At 43.0% G+C, this 13,433-nt stretch overlaps 1 protein-coding gene across 1 annotated transcript in view; it reads left to right on the top strand.

Moving 5' to 3' along the window:
• THRB (thyroid hormone receptor beta) overlaps positions 1-13,433 on the top strand; it is a 283,943-nt gene that overhangs the window by 97,381 nt on the left and 173,129 nt on the right. The window contains exon 2 of the mRNA XM_074945650.1: positions 13,040-13,125. The gene's annotated coding sequence lies outside the window, so the exon portion shown is untranslated. The remainder of the gene's footprint in view (positions 1-13,039; positions 13,126-13,433) is intronic.

Consider the following 13,433-nt stretch of genomic DNA (forward strand, 5'->3'; position numbering starts at 1 on the left):
ATCGGATGCATTCAGTGGAAAATACAGTGAGGAGATTTATATACACAGAGAACATGAAACAATGGGTGTTACCATACACACTGTAACCAGAGAGATCACTTAAGATGAGCTATTACTAGCAGGAGAGCGGGGGTGGGGAGGGGGAGAAAACCTTTTGTAGTGATAATTAAGGTGAGCCATTTCCAGCAGTTAACAAGAACGTCTGAGGAATGGGGGGGGGGAATAGTTTTACTTTGTGTAATGACTCATCCACTCCCAGTCTCTATTCAAGCCTAAGTTAATTGTATCCAATTTGCAAATTAATTCCAATTCAGCAGTCTCTCGTTGGAGTCTGTTTTTGAAGTCTTTTTGTTGTAATATTGCGACTTTTAGGTCAGAGATCGAGTGACCAGAGAGATTGAAGTGTTCTCCGACTGGTTTATGAATGTTACAATTCTTGACATCTGATTTGTGTCCATTTATTCTTTTACGTAGAGACTGTCCACTTTGACCAATGTACATGGCAGAGGGGCATTGCTGGCACATGATGGCATATATCACATTGGTAGATGGGCAGGTGAACGAGCCTCTGATAGTGTGGCTGATGTGATTAGGCCCTGTGATGGTGTCCCCTGAATAGATATGTGGACACAGTTGGCAACTGGCTTTGTTGCAAGGATAGGTTCCTGGGTTAGTGGTTCTGTTGTATGGTGTGTGGTTGCTGGTGAGTATTTGCTTCAGGTTGGGGGGCTGTCTGTAGGCAAGGACTGGCCTGTCTCCCAAGATTTGTGAGAGTGATGGGTCATCCTTCAGGATAGGTTGTAGATCCTTGATGATGCGTTGAAGAGGTTTTAGTTGGGGGCTGCCGGTGATGGCTAATGGTGTTCTGTTATTATCTTTGTTGGGCCTGTCCTGTAGTAGGTGACTTCTGGGTACTCTTCTGGCTCTGTCAGTTTGTTTCTTCTCTATCAAGCATTCTTACAACTACAATACCCACCTGCTGAAGTGATCTTGTAGGTGTTTGTCTCTGTCTGAGGGGTTGGAGCAAATGCGGTTGTATCGTAGAGCTTGGCTGTAGACAATGGATCGTGTGGTGTGGTCTGGGTGAAAGCTGGAGGCATGTAGGTAGGAATAGCGGTCAGTAGGTTTCCGGTATAGCGTGGTGTTTATGTGACCATCGCTTATTAGCACTGTAGTGTCCAGGAAGTGGATCTCTTGTGTGGACTGGTCCAGGCTGAGGTTGATGGTGGGATGGAAATTGTTGAAATCATGGTGGAATTCCTCAAGGGCTTCTTTTCCATGGGTCCAGATGATGAAGATGTCATCAATAAAGCGCAAGTAGAGATGGGGCAATAGGGGACGAGAGCTGAGGAAGCGTTGTTCTACGTCAGCCATTAAAATGTTGGCATACTGTGGGGCCATGCGAGTACCCTGTATACCTTCAAATCAGCAGCACTGCCATGGGTAACGTTCCTGTTAACTGCTGGCAATGGCCCACCTTGATTATCACTACAAAAGGTTCCTCCCTCCCCTCCCCCCTGCTCTCCCACTGGTAATAGCTCACCTTAAGTGATCACTCTCGTTACAGTGTGTATGGTAACACCCATTGTTTCATGTTCTCTATGTATATAAATCTCCTCACTGTATTTTCCACTTTTATGCATCCGATGAAGTGAGCTGTAGCTTACGAAAGCTTATGCTCAAATAAACTGGTTAGTCTCTAAGGTGCCACTAGTACTCCTTTTCTTTTTTCTTAAAATAGGTATATCTTAGTGTGCTGTTCTGGCTTCTCATTAATCTGCTTGTCTTCACTCCTACCCAGGGGTCAAGTACAGAGTTTATAGATTGGGGAGTCTAGGATTAAATGAGAGAAAACTGGAACCTGGAATAACAACATTTAGCACAGAAGATTCTGACCACGGTAAAGGAAATATAGCAGGATGCTCACAAAGTCTGAGCCAGAAACAAGAACAGGTCCACCCACAATGAATTTGTAAAATGATGTTAGTCTTACCAAACTAAATTTTGAAAAACATCCATTTCACATTTCTTCTTTGCTTTTTCCTATATGCATTATAGCTCTACTCTCCCAGTTTTTTAATTTGCAGAGAAGTACTGGACTTTACATTTAGAAATGACTTGTTTCCCCCCCCCTTTGCTATTATGGTATTTCGAGAGTGTGATCTAGTAGCTACTGGCCCGTGAGATTTGGAGTCAAAGCCCGTAGGCTCTGCCCCTTTTCTACCCCATAATTTCTGTGTGAACTTGATCAATTTGCCTAGAAACTTATTTCTCAGGAATGCATGTAGTTTGCATTCACTTTCCAGTGTGCACTTAGTTTGCATGCACAGTTACCACAGGTGCACACGTAAACCAGGTATTGGCACATGCACTTGACCAGTTAGACACACCATTCCATTTTTGTGTACGAGTACCTGATGTGCACAATTACTGTGATTGTATATGCAAACAAATCAGGCACACACTACACACATGCATTTTTGATCAGGCTGTTATCCTCACTGTGTTGCTTTAGTTTAGCCATATATAAAACTGGGGTGATATCTGTCTGCATCTCAGGAGTGTTGTGAGAGTTGTTGTTTATAAAGCACTTTGAGATTATCAGATGGAAGGTACCACATAGGTGTAGAGCATTATTAATGCTTTAACTGAACACAAGTTTGTTACATTAAAACAGCTTGTAGCTGAATGTCTGTTGTGTATAATATTCTTTGTGTTTATTTCTCTAGGGTCCCTGACTTTTGCTTTCTGACACCTCCCCTTCTCATTGTAAATGGAGAATGAATGATGAACAGAGCCTTCTTCAAATAGTCACTGCTGATATCTCTTCCTGGATCATGTATGAGTGATTGCTGTAGGCTATGCAAAGCCTTCTTTCTCTTCAAAGCCTGATGGGATTGCCTGCACAATATCCTTATATTCAGCAGCAAGACCTAGGCTCTGGAGTATGTTTCTGAAGCAACAATGTAAGCAGCTGTTGCTGAGTCACTAGACAAACCAATCTAACTCTTATTTATTATGTTTTGTGCACAGTGCTGTTATCTCAGGGATTGAAAACGTGGAGCAGAAAGGGTTCACTGTGTCAGCACTGGCTGAAATGATGGTCTCTGGGTTAGGAGAAGATTTTGTGAACAGTTTTCGTTTGAGGCTCATAAGAGTCCCGCTGATAAGAGTGATGCAAAGATTTTTATAAAGAAGAAAAGGCTTTAAGGTAACTTATAAGATCTTCTTTATAAAAATCTAAAAGTGGAGAGCTGCGTTTATAACATATGTTTTAAAATGTTAGCGCAGCATACACACTGTTCTTGTTATTTGCATTACAATTATAAGAAAGATTACTTTGGGAACAAAAACAAGGCTCTCAACTAAAAGTCCTTGGCACTGAAAAGTCTATCTGGAGGGATTGCGCTGACTGAGGTGCTTACAGCCTTTGCTCTGCAGGATACCTAGAGCTGCAAAAGTTAGCAGTCCTGGCCAGGGAGGGGGACATAAGCAAAGTATCTGGGAATGCCTTGGTTCAGCACATCCCCCAAGTCTTGCAGGTGGAGCTCTTAGGAAGCTCTGGCAGGAAACCACCTCTGATCCTAAGTGATGTAACTCCCAAGGATGGGTGGCTGTGCAAACAAATTCTGCCTTTCACCATGGGTGGATTCTTCCTGTGATAGAGTGACCTCTGCTGGCAGTTTGTATCTTCTGGTGCCCATGGAGGTGAATCACGCTCAATAGCTGTGAGTCTTTTGAAAATTTTAAAGATTCTTCCATTACTTTCTTGCCTTGACCCTCCCATGCCTTCATCTAAAAATTGCCATGAAAAAAACTGCCAAGTTTTCCCCTCTTTGACATGTGGAAAGTGTTTGTATTTAATTAATCAATTCCTTGTTCAGATATTCCTTTTAAAAGGGTTTCGTTATGGCAACCCAGTGACTTCGTGATGATACTGTACTGTACTAAAGAGCTGAGGTTCAAATCCTGGGTGCAGCTTCTCACTCAACGAGGATCTAACCCAACTATCTGCCTGTTGATTGGCATCAGCGGAAGTGGGATCAGGCCACTGGTTAGCACATATTGCTTGCAAGGAGCAGGTGACCTTTGAAAAAAAGTAGTATTGAAAAGCTCTAGAGGGACACTAGACCAGAGGAAAGTGGTGATGACAAGAGAGGAAGTTTACATGAAACCATTCCTACTTCAGAGACCGTAGAAAATAGACTCAAGAACCTTGGTCTTGCTGCTGAATATAAGCAGAGCTTAATTTGTGCCAGGGTTCACCAGGGCTGAGCCTGGACACCTCTAGGCTTGACAGTTCATAGCCCCGATATCTCTGGGCTTGCTGCATCTGTTATGAATGTAAAAAAAAATTGCTTGAGCCCCAGCACCTCTTCATTACAAATTGAACACTGAATTTAACAATATTTTACAGCTAATCCCATCAGACTTTGAAGAGAAAGAAGGGTTTATAAAAGTATCCACAATGATTTGAACGCTTCCTCTTCTCCCACAACACTCACTTCCTGGAAAGTCTTGTTTGTAGGAAGAGGTTTAAATACAGAGAGGGGAGTCTGGTGCCATTTTGTATGATGCTGGGGAAAGGCTTTGCTGGAGGTCACTGATTAAAAAGTAAAACAGGTTTTACTTAAATGCATGATCCATAGTAACTTTGCTATACATTCAGTATTTGGGGGAGATTATTTTATCTTCCCTTTTCATTTTGTATGTCTTAGGGAAGGGAGAATTTCATGATTACTTGGGCAATTAGAGCTCTCACTAGAGTGAAATCGTGGTGTCACTGAAGTCCATGGAAATTTTGCCATTGACTTCAATGCAGTCAGGATTTCAGCCTGAGTGTCCACTGGTCTAGTCCTTGGTGTCACAGAGGTCATGTTCTCTCTTAGCCTCTATTAATATTGTTCAACTGTTTACCATCCAATCCACCTCACCCACAAGCTTCCCCAGTCTTGTGCAAACAAATCCTGAAATGCAAAAAATCATGGATATATTTAAAAAAAACATGAAAATCATTGAGTTTGAGACTCTCACTGTACTAGTGACAAAAATAGCTTCCAGGGATGCTGGCTCACTGGAGTTTTAAGTAATATTTCTTCGTAATAAAAATGTAATATTTACCATTTTCCATTCTCATACAAAGAGCAAACCTGATAATTAAATGTGTACATTTCCTATTGGAATTGTTATTACTTCCACACACTAAGGTCCTGATCTTACACTGATATCCGTGGGGAGTTAATAGAACTCCATGCAGAACCTCTGGTGCAGAATTGGGCATAAGACAGGGCACCCAGATTAGAGGCTTTAGGGAGAAAATATAGAAAAGCTATTTAACTATTTTGTTAGGTTTTGTGAATATATTTTCTCAAACAGATCTGATTCTGTTTCTGGTCACTTTGGCTCATTTCCTTGGGTGGTCATGAGCTTTGTGTTGTGTTTGCACATTTAAAAGACTATTGTAGCGTTAAGAATAAAATCATCTGGAATGAAATGGTACAGTTATTTCTGTTTGAATCTTCTCCTCTGATTTTGTTTTCTATTTTTAGATACCATTCTTCTATAATAAATAAGGGACATACATTTTTTATTAAAACAAATCATTTTCAACATCTGGGAGAAAAAGAGAGACTAGCCACAAGCTGAAAATAAAACTTGCCAACATAAGCCTCTGTGCATTGCCCAAGAATTGTTCCCCAGCAACCCAGCAATAGTGGAGAGATTTCAGGGATTATGTTCAGATTAAATGTCAACAGGAGCTGAGCTCTGGCTATGTGCCAGGAAGGTCATATGAGGAAAGTCACAAACTTTTACAGTTAAATAAATATGTGCTCTACTTAATACCCTCACTGTGCTTCATATCTTACCACTCCTAATAACTTGGATCAAGAATACTCATCACAGTTTGATTTTTTTTATTAAAATGATTCTATTATGCTACTGTACAGTAGTTAAGGTTTTGTCAGCATTTTTATAAACCCTGATTTGCAAGGATTTATAACTTCTCTCTACTCCTAGTAGAAACCTGACATATAAAATCTCCACCTAAAACATCTACAGTTGTTTTTTTTTAAATGTGGTTCATTTTAAAGTTTTAAGAAGTAGAATTATACTCCATTAGTGATTTTCAAATGCATTGTTTTCTTATTACTCAAAAACAATCTGGTTATTTTAAAACTGAAATGCTCCATGCCGTTAATCCACAATGCATACTAATACCACTTTTGGGATAAAGAAACAAAGTCTAGATAAGTTATCTTGTATAAAAAAATTTGTGCTTATTAGATATCTAAGTTTTTTCAAACCAGTGTTGCTAAAATTGATTACTATTCAGTAGAGTACTGTAATACTACAAAGGCCAAATTATGTATTGACTTGCACCTTGCACAACTTCACTAGAACCACAGTACCAAATCTAGCCTAGCATGAATGCAGCTTCCATTAACTTCAGTTTTTGCACCTGTAACAGGGTCAGCCACCAGCTGAGTACTCTCCCATGGCCAGAGGTCACTCTATGGCCTCCTGTCTCTGCTTTCCCCTTCTTTAGGGCTCCTCAAACAAATGGAACACAGGCCAAAGGAAATGAAAACATTTCCCTTCCTGTGGTCCAATTTATTTAGTCCTCAGATATATACTGGCGCTTCAGACCCCAACCCCAGTTCAGTGTCTCTCTCCCCTTAGTTGGGGGATGGGGTTTCCCAGCCCTCTTTTCAAGAGGTGGGGCACAATTCAATATCTCTGCAAGAGCTAGTCTTGCACCCTGCAGCTTCTGCTTCCTCTAGCCAACTACAGCTTCTCAAGATAGGGTTAGGTTTGCCCAGCCTGACCCCAGTGTGCACTTGCTGCTCTTTATAGGGAATCAGCTTCTTTCACACAGGTATGCCTCCTTTAGTAGTCAGGGTTGGCTTCTCCCAGGCCCTCCAGTCATTAAGGGTGAGACACCATTACAGCTCGGGTTGCCAACCCTCTCAAATTTGGCCAGGAGTCTACCAGAATCAACCTCAATCTTCTGGTGACTATTAAAAGCAATCTGGAAGATTTTAATAAGCCAAAAGTTCAGTCGGCAGCGCAATGGGGCTAAGGCAGGCTCCCTGCCTGCCCTGGCTCTGAGCGGCTCCTGGAAGTGGCCGGAATATCTGGCTCCTAAGCCCAGGGGCAGCCATGGGACTCCTCAGCTCCCATTTGCCGGGAACTGCGGCCAATGGGAGCTGCGGGGGCGGTGCCTACCTGGTGCAGTGCGAGGAGCCATCTGGTCACTTTTGAGCCAGGAGACAGACATGCTGGTAGCTTCTGGGAGCCGCTCGAGGTAAGTGCCTCCTGGAGCCTGCACCCCACACCCTCTCCTGCACCCCAAAGCCCCTACCCCAGCTCTGAGCCCTCTCCCATACCCAAACTCCCTCCCAAAGCCCACACCTCCTTCTGCACCCCTACCCCAGCCCTGAGCCCCCTTCCGCACCCAAACTTCCTCCCAGAGCCCTCACCCCCTCCTGTACCTGAACCCCCTGCCCTAGGCTCAGCCCAGAGCCTCCTCCCATACTTTGAACCCTTCACCTCCACCCCCCAGCCCAGAGCTCGCACCCCCTCCTGCACCCCAACACCCTGCCCCAGCCCGGTGAAAGTGAGTGAGGGTGGGGGAGAATGAGCGACAGAGGGAGGGGGATGGAGTGAGCAGGGGTCGAGGCCTCAGAGAAGGGGCAGGGCAGGGGAAGGGGAAGGGGCAGGACAAGGATGTTTGGCTTTGTGCAATTACACAGTTGGCAACCCTACTTACAGCACCTGTTTTCATCAGGGCTAAGTTTGGACTAGAACGTGCATATATTGGAGCTGTACTGGCACAATGAATTAAGATAACTGTGATTTGATTCAGAACAGTCTATCAGGTCTATATCACTGTTTTGAAAAGTGCCTGGGTGAAATCCTGTCCCCACTGATGTCAATGGGAGCATTGTTAATGACTTCGGTGGGGACTAGATTTAACCTTCTATTTATAATAATATGGAAGTGCTGATTGCAGGTCCATAGGTAAGGTTGAGATGACATTTGCACTTAAAGCAGTGATTCAACTACTCTGTTGTTTATGAAGAATACAGCATACCATTCCCCAAAATACAGCATTGACTCTTTAAGTACAGAATGAAATATTTGAAAATTTACAAGTAAATCTGGTAATTACAAATGAGTCCTTTAAGCAGTATAGCAACCTGCATTGCACCACTTATTTGTCCTGAATTGTGTTAATAACAGAATTATATAAACACTGCAAACTTGCCATATAATTAAAAATCACTGAAATCTTAGGCACTGGCTCATTTGAACCATTAACATTTGTTTAGTGTTAATGGTAATTTTTTGCCATTATTCTTCAGACCTGAAAGTTTCTTTTTCAGAAGAGGCTAATAAATCATGTTCTTCTACAGAAAACTCCACAAAGAACTTCCTTCTTTTACAGTTGTCATTTGCAATGTAATGAGAACATGAAGTTGTATTCAGGATAGAATGACACACTGAATTCTTGTTTGTATTAAAAATCCATGTTGTAAAGAAGTCCAAAAGTGACAGGAATATATGTAGTGCATTTTAGAAAAGAATAGGAACCAATTGTGCATCCTTTACTCATGTTCACCATCACATGATAAAGGGCACCATCAATATTATATTGTCAAGTTTGTTCTCTTGCCAGTGCAGGGCATAGTACCTGATCCAAAGCCCCCAGAAGTTGCTTTCAGTGGGTTTTGGAACAGGTCAACAGGCTGCAATCAATGGAGTTATGGCAGTCTAAATTGGGATAATGCAGTGGTAAATTGGGCCTTATTTCTTACTTTCTGGGAAAGCAATGTGTTTTAAAATGGATTGTGCTGGCATAAATTAAATTATTGTAATATGCTATAAATTATGTTAATATTTCAAAGATTATAATGATAAAATATTTCAAATATATTTTTTTAAACATGACAGCTTTCATCTTTGGTTAAGTAAGTTGCTTAAAAGCCCCTACGAATCTGCATAATGCAACCTGTTTAATTTACAATAAATTGTGTGTTCAGCTTGAATTGAGAGTGTGGTATTAATGAAAATCCATTCACCTTATTAAGGAATAATTACATATTCTGATAAATTTCAGATGACATCCTATTGAATTTAGCATTTTCCTGTTTTTTGTTTTAATGATCTACTACACTGTTCAATTACATTATATTTTTAATGTTGATTCCCTGGAATTTTTGCTGGTTATTTGCTTGCCATTGCCAGGTTTTAGTGCAACAGGAAGTGTCTCTGTAAAATCTGTAGATTCATAGAAACTGGAATTATCTACTTGGTCAACTTGTCTCTTCCTCTGTCTGTTCAGCATTGTGCCTTTAGCCTGGTAGAAATTGAGTATGTGAGTATTTTACAGGGTGCTCTGCATTTGGCAGGATTGGATCTGTTGCTTTCTACATTTATAATCTCAAATACTTTGTCCTAGTAGTTAATGCCTAAAATAATGAGCAGTAATACTGGTAATGAGTGCATGCCTGTCCAAAGCAATAGAGTGAAAAATATATATTTAATAAAATATTATGGTAGCAGAAGTAATTTCCATTTAGCTGCACAATTTCTCTGTACACTATTCACATTGCAATTCCCTTTACAGAACATTTGAGTGTCACTAAATGCTTGTGTACTGCCATCTGAGTGACAATAGTCAGCTGTGCTTTGTATATGTGTGATTGATCGTAGTTTGAAGCCTCTGCCTCAGACTCTTCGAGGTTCAGGGCATTCACGCTTACAATAATCACATTATTCAAGGTGGTGTCATCAATGTTGCAGTGGCCCTTTGTTTTAAGTCTGCATTGAATACACATTTCCAATGTAAGTCATTTCTTCTGTGCAAGAAAATAGGATTTCAGTGATGAAGAAAGAGTGGAAGTCAGTGGTTAAATTAGGGTGGAATTTACTCAGGGCTGCAATTACTTTAAAAAGTTCATAGTTAAGGTTAAGTGCCATCATTATGAAGAAAGACAGGGTGAGTGAGGTAACTTCTTTTATTGGACCAACATCAGTTGTTGAAAGAGACAAGCTTTTGAGCTGAAAAGTTCTGTGTAAGCTCAAAAGCTTGCCTCTTTCACCAACAGCAGTTGGTCAAATAAAATAAATTACCTCACCCACCTTGTCTCTTTAATATCCTGAAGCCAACATGGCTACAACAACACTGCAAACGATCAGTCTGAAGTTCATTCAGATTACAGGGTCCCTGTAGGGAGCCAGGGTGGCTTCCCTCCGAACCAGAGGATAAAGAGCCACCCTCTGAGCCTGAGTGGGCGGGGCCAGACCAAGCTTACGCCAATCCCCGGAAGGGGAGAGATGGGACAGGAAGTACAGAGGGAGGGGCCCTTTGCCCAGTGAGAGGAGGATCAGGGAGGGAGACAGACACAGGCTGCTGGCTGCTCCCTCGCAATCCAGGGGAGGCCCCTGGGCCAGGAGGAACCTGACCTGGAGGAAGGCCTGTGGCGACCAGGACTGCTTGCCGCCGAGTACCCAGAGGGCCTGGAGGGGCCAGGCTGTAACCCGGGCCAGCGTGAGCCCGACACGGAGGGGGAGCTGGAGCTGCCAGCAGCTGAATACCCGGACGAGCTGGAGGGTCCGGAGAGGCCCGCTTGAGAGACCGGGTAGGAAGTAGCCCAGGGGCAGAACTGCACCGTGGGGTGGGTGTATTTGGTCAGCGGAGCGCGGATGGCACCCACTGTCAGGGCCCTGGGCTGGAACGCAGTGGAGTTGGGTGGGCCTGCGTTCCCCTACCCCGGCCAACCCGCCTTGGGTAGCAGAATCGCGCGCTACAAACCCGGGCCGGCGCTCCCCGGGGCCCGAGGGGCGCGCCGCAGACTGGGGCCGGCGCTCCCCGGGGCCCGAGGGGCGCCCGAACGGTGTGACTAGGGCCTGCCCGTGGGACCATAGCTCTCCATCGCCCCCTAGGGGCTCAGTGGACCGATTGAAACCTGTCACAGTCCCCCATTCCTCCCCTTTGCTATCTTTTACCCAGTCAGCTGATTTGATCTGGGTAAATGCTACTAAAAGGATTTGACAGTTAGATTAGGATAAAAAATAGAAACATGAATTTGATTTGATGGTATTTACAATTCTTTTTGTTTTCCGCAAACATTTATAGAAGTGATTTTTATGTTTTGTTTGTAGAAAGTACAAGTCTGCTAAATACATATTCGCATGAAGGTTCACACCAGAAATGTTTGCATGGCCATCTTGAAATCACTCTGATTTTTCCCATTCTGAAAAAGTTACAGTCAATAAAGGTATTAAAACCGGACCACAGGAGTTAAGTGACCAACTAAATGTATAAAAAATCAATACCAATAATTTGCCATGTTCATTGCTGTTGATTCTGATCTCTGCCTCCCTGTCTTTTTGTTACAATGCTTCAGCTTGCTGCACCTCCATTCACTTGAGTCTTAAAATAGACTTCACTTAGTAGTGATGCACTGAAGTGGCTTTAAAGGGAAATTAAACAGAGCAAAAGGTGGTTAGCTACTTAACCATTGGCCTGATCTACACTGTAAAATTGGGTTGATGTAAGCTGCCTTGTGTCTACCTAGTCATGCATGTGTCTACAGTTAAATTTGTCTCCCACTGTGTCGCCCCATTACAACAATACAGTAGCACCACCTCCCCAAGTGGCGTTGAGCCATGATCGATGTACTGAGGCTGATGCGAGTGTAGAGACTGCGTTTCTTATCTTAACACTAACAGCCCTCCAGCAGCTCTTCCACAATGCCTGGCACTGACTACTCTGGTCCACTGCCTAGGGGTCCCAGAGACCAGAAGCCCCCCACTACCCTTTAAGGCCCTGCAAATTTTTGAAATGCCTTCTCCTGCTTGTCCAGCTTGGCAAGCACACTTTAGCAGCTCTCCATTGTTGTGTGCAACAGCCCAGCTGCATTTCCAGATGCGCTCCAACTTGGAGGCGAGAAGAGCTAGGTGCAAGAACAGCTACAGACCAGCTGTAGAAACGTGGACCCCAAGGAGCAGATTGCATGGAGAATGCAGGAGAAGGGATACAATAGGAACCAGCAGCAGTGCCACATGAAAGCAAAGGAACTGTGTCAGGCACATCAGAAGCCCAGGGAGGCCAACAGTGGACCACGGATGCCTCAGAGGCGCCTGAGCCAGAGGCCACTGGCACGAACAGTTAGGTCGACGTAAGGCAGCTTATGTCGACCTAACTCTGTAAGCATCTACATTAAAATGTAGCTCTCACCAATGTCATTCACTCACTATACCTACTTAATAACTTCACCTTTGCGAGAATCATAGTACTTAAGTCGATGTAGTCAGGTTGACACAGTGTCAGTGTAGACACAGTGTTGACACAGTGTCAGTGTAGACACTGCATTAAATTGCATTGCTTAAATTGTCCTACAAGGCCCTGCAAGTGCTCCTGATGAGGACACTGACACAAGAAGCATAGTGTGGATGTGTAAAAGTGATTCAGTTACTGCTGTGGCTGTACATCGACATAACTTATGTCAACTTAATTTTGTCATGTAGACTTGCCCTCAGCGATATTGTTTCAGTTCTGTTCATCTCCACAGGGTGTTCTCATTCAGCTGAGAACATCACATTGGGATGAATGGGCCATTTCATCTCTTTCAGAGACTGCTGCGCTGCACATGGATGTGTAGAAGAGCCTGTTCCCTCCACGGTCCGTCTATCCTTCTTGTTTAAAGGATGACACTTCAAAATGCTCTAAAATCCCCACAGTTTCACAGATATTCTTGAAATTAGCAACACCTTGTGGGAGTGCAGAGTATAGTTATTGACCCATATGTAGGGTCATTTGCGCCAAGGACACCAGAAATATAAGCCTTGGAAAAAATAGCCATTTTTCAAAAAGTTTCTAGGGTTTGTGTGTGTATGTGTGTAGAGCTAACAAGAAAACTATTGCTGAGATGTGAGTCAAAATATAACCTTAACTCTGCTCTCTTTCAGCAGTGCCCCAGTGTGTCCTGTTAACACAAATAACTTCACTCTTCTTTTTGTCATTTAATAGTGTTAGATGGAATCCTGTGGATGAGAGTGAATGGAAAAGGAGGTGAAGAGCTTATATGTTTCAGCAACTGTGGGGCTGGCAAAAAGGTATGTGGGTAAATGGGGCATTTCGGGGCATTGCTGTAAGAGGGCAGAGTTAAGGTTGCACAGGCAACTTTAACCGTGCATTCCCTGGTTTTCAGAAGTTTGAGGTTTTGCTCAGTTTAGCATTCTGCAAGGGAATGACATACCACCATGCAACCTTAACTCTGCATTAACATAGTTTTTGCCATTGAATAATATATCTGTTTGTGTCTGACAAATTATTATTAAATATGGTTGCCATCTAGGGCTAATTGAACATCACATAAAAACATAAGAATGGTCTGACCCATCTAACCCAGTATCGTTTTCTT

The sequence above is a fragment of the Natator depressus genome, chromosome 2 (genome assembly GCF_965152275.1).
Source record: "Natator depressus isolate rNatDep1 chromosome 2, rNatDep2.hap1, whole genome shotgun sequence".
Lineage (NCBI taxonomy): Eukaryota > Metazoa > Chordata > Testudines > Cheloniidae > Natator > Natator depressus.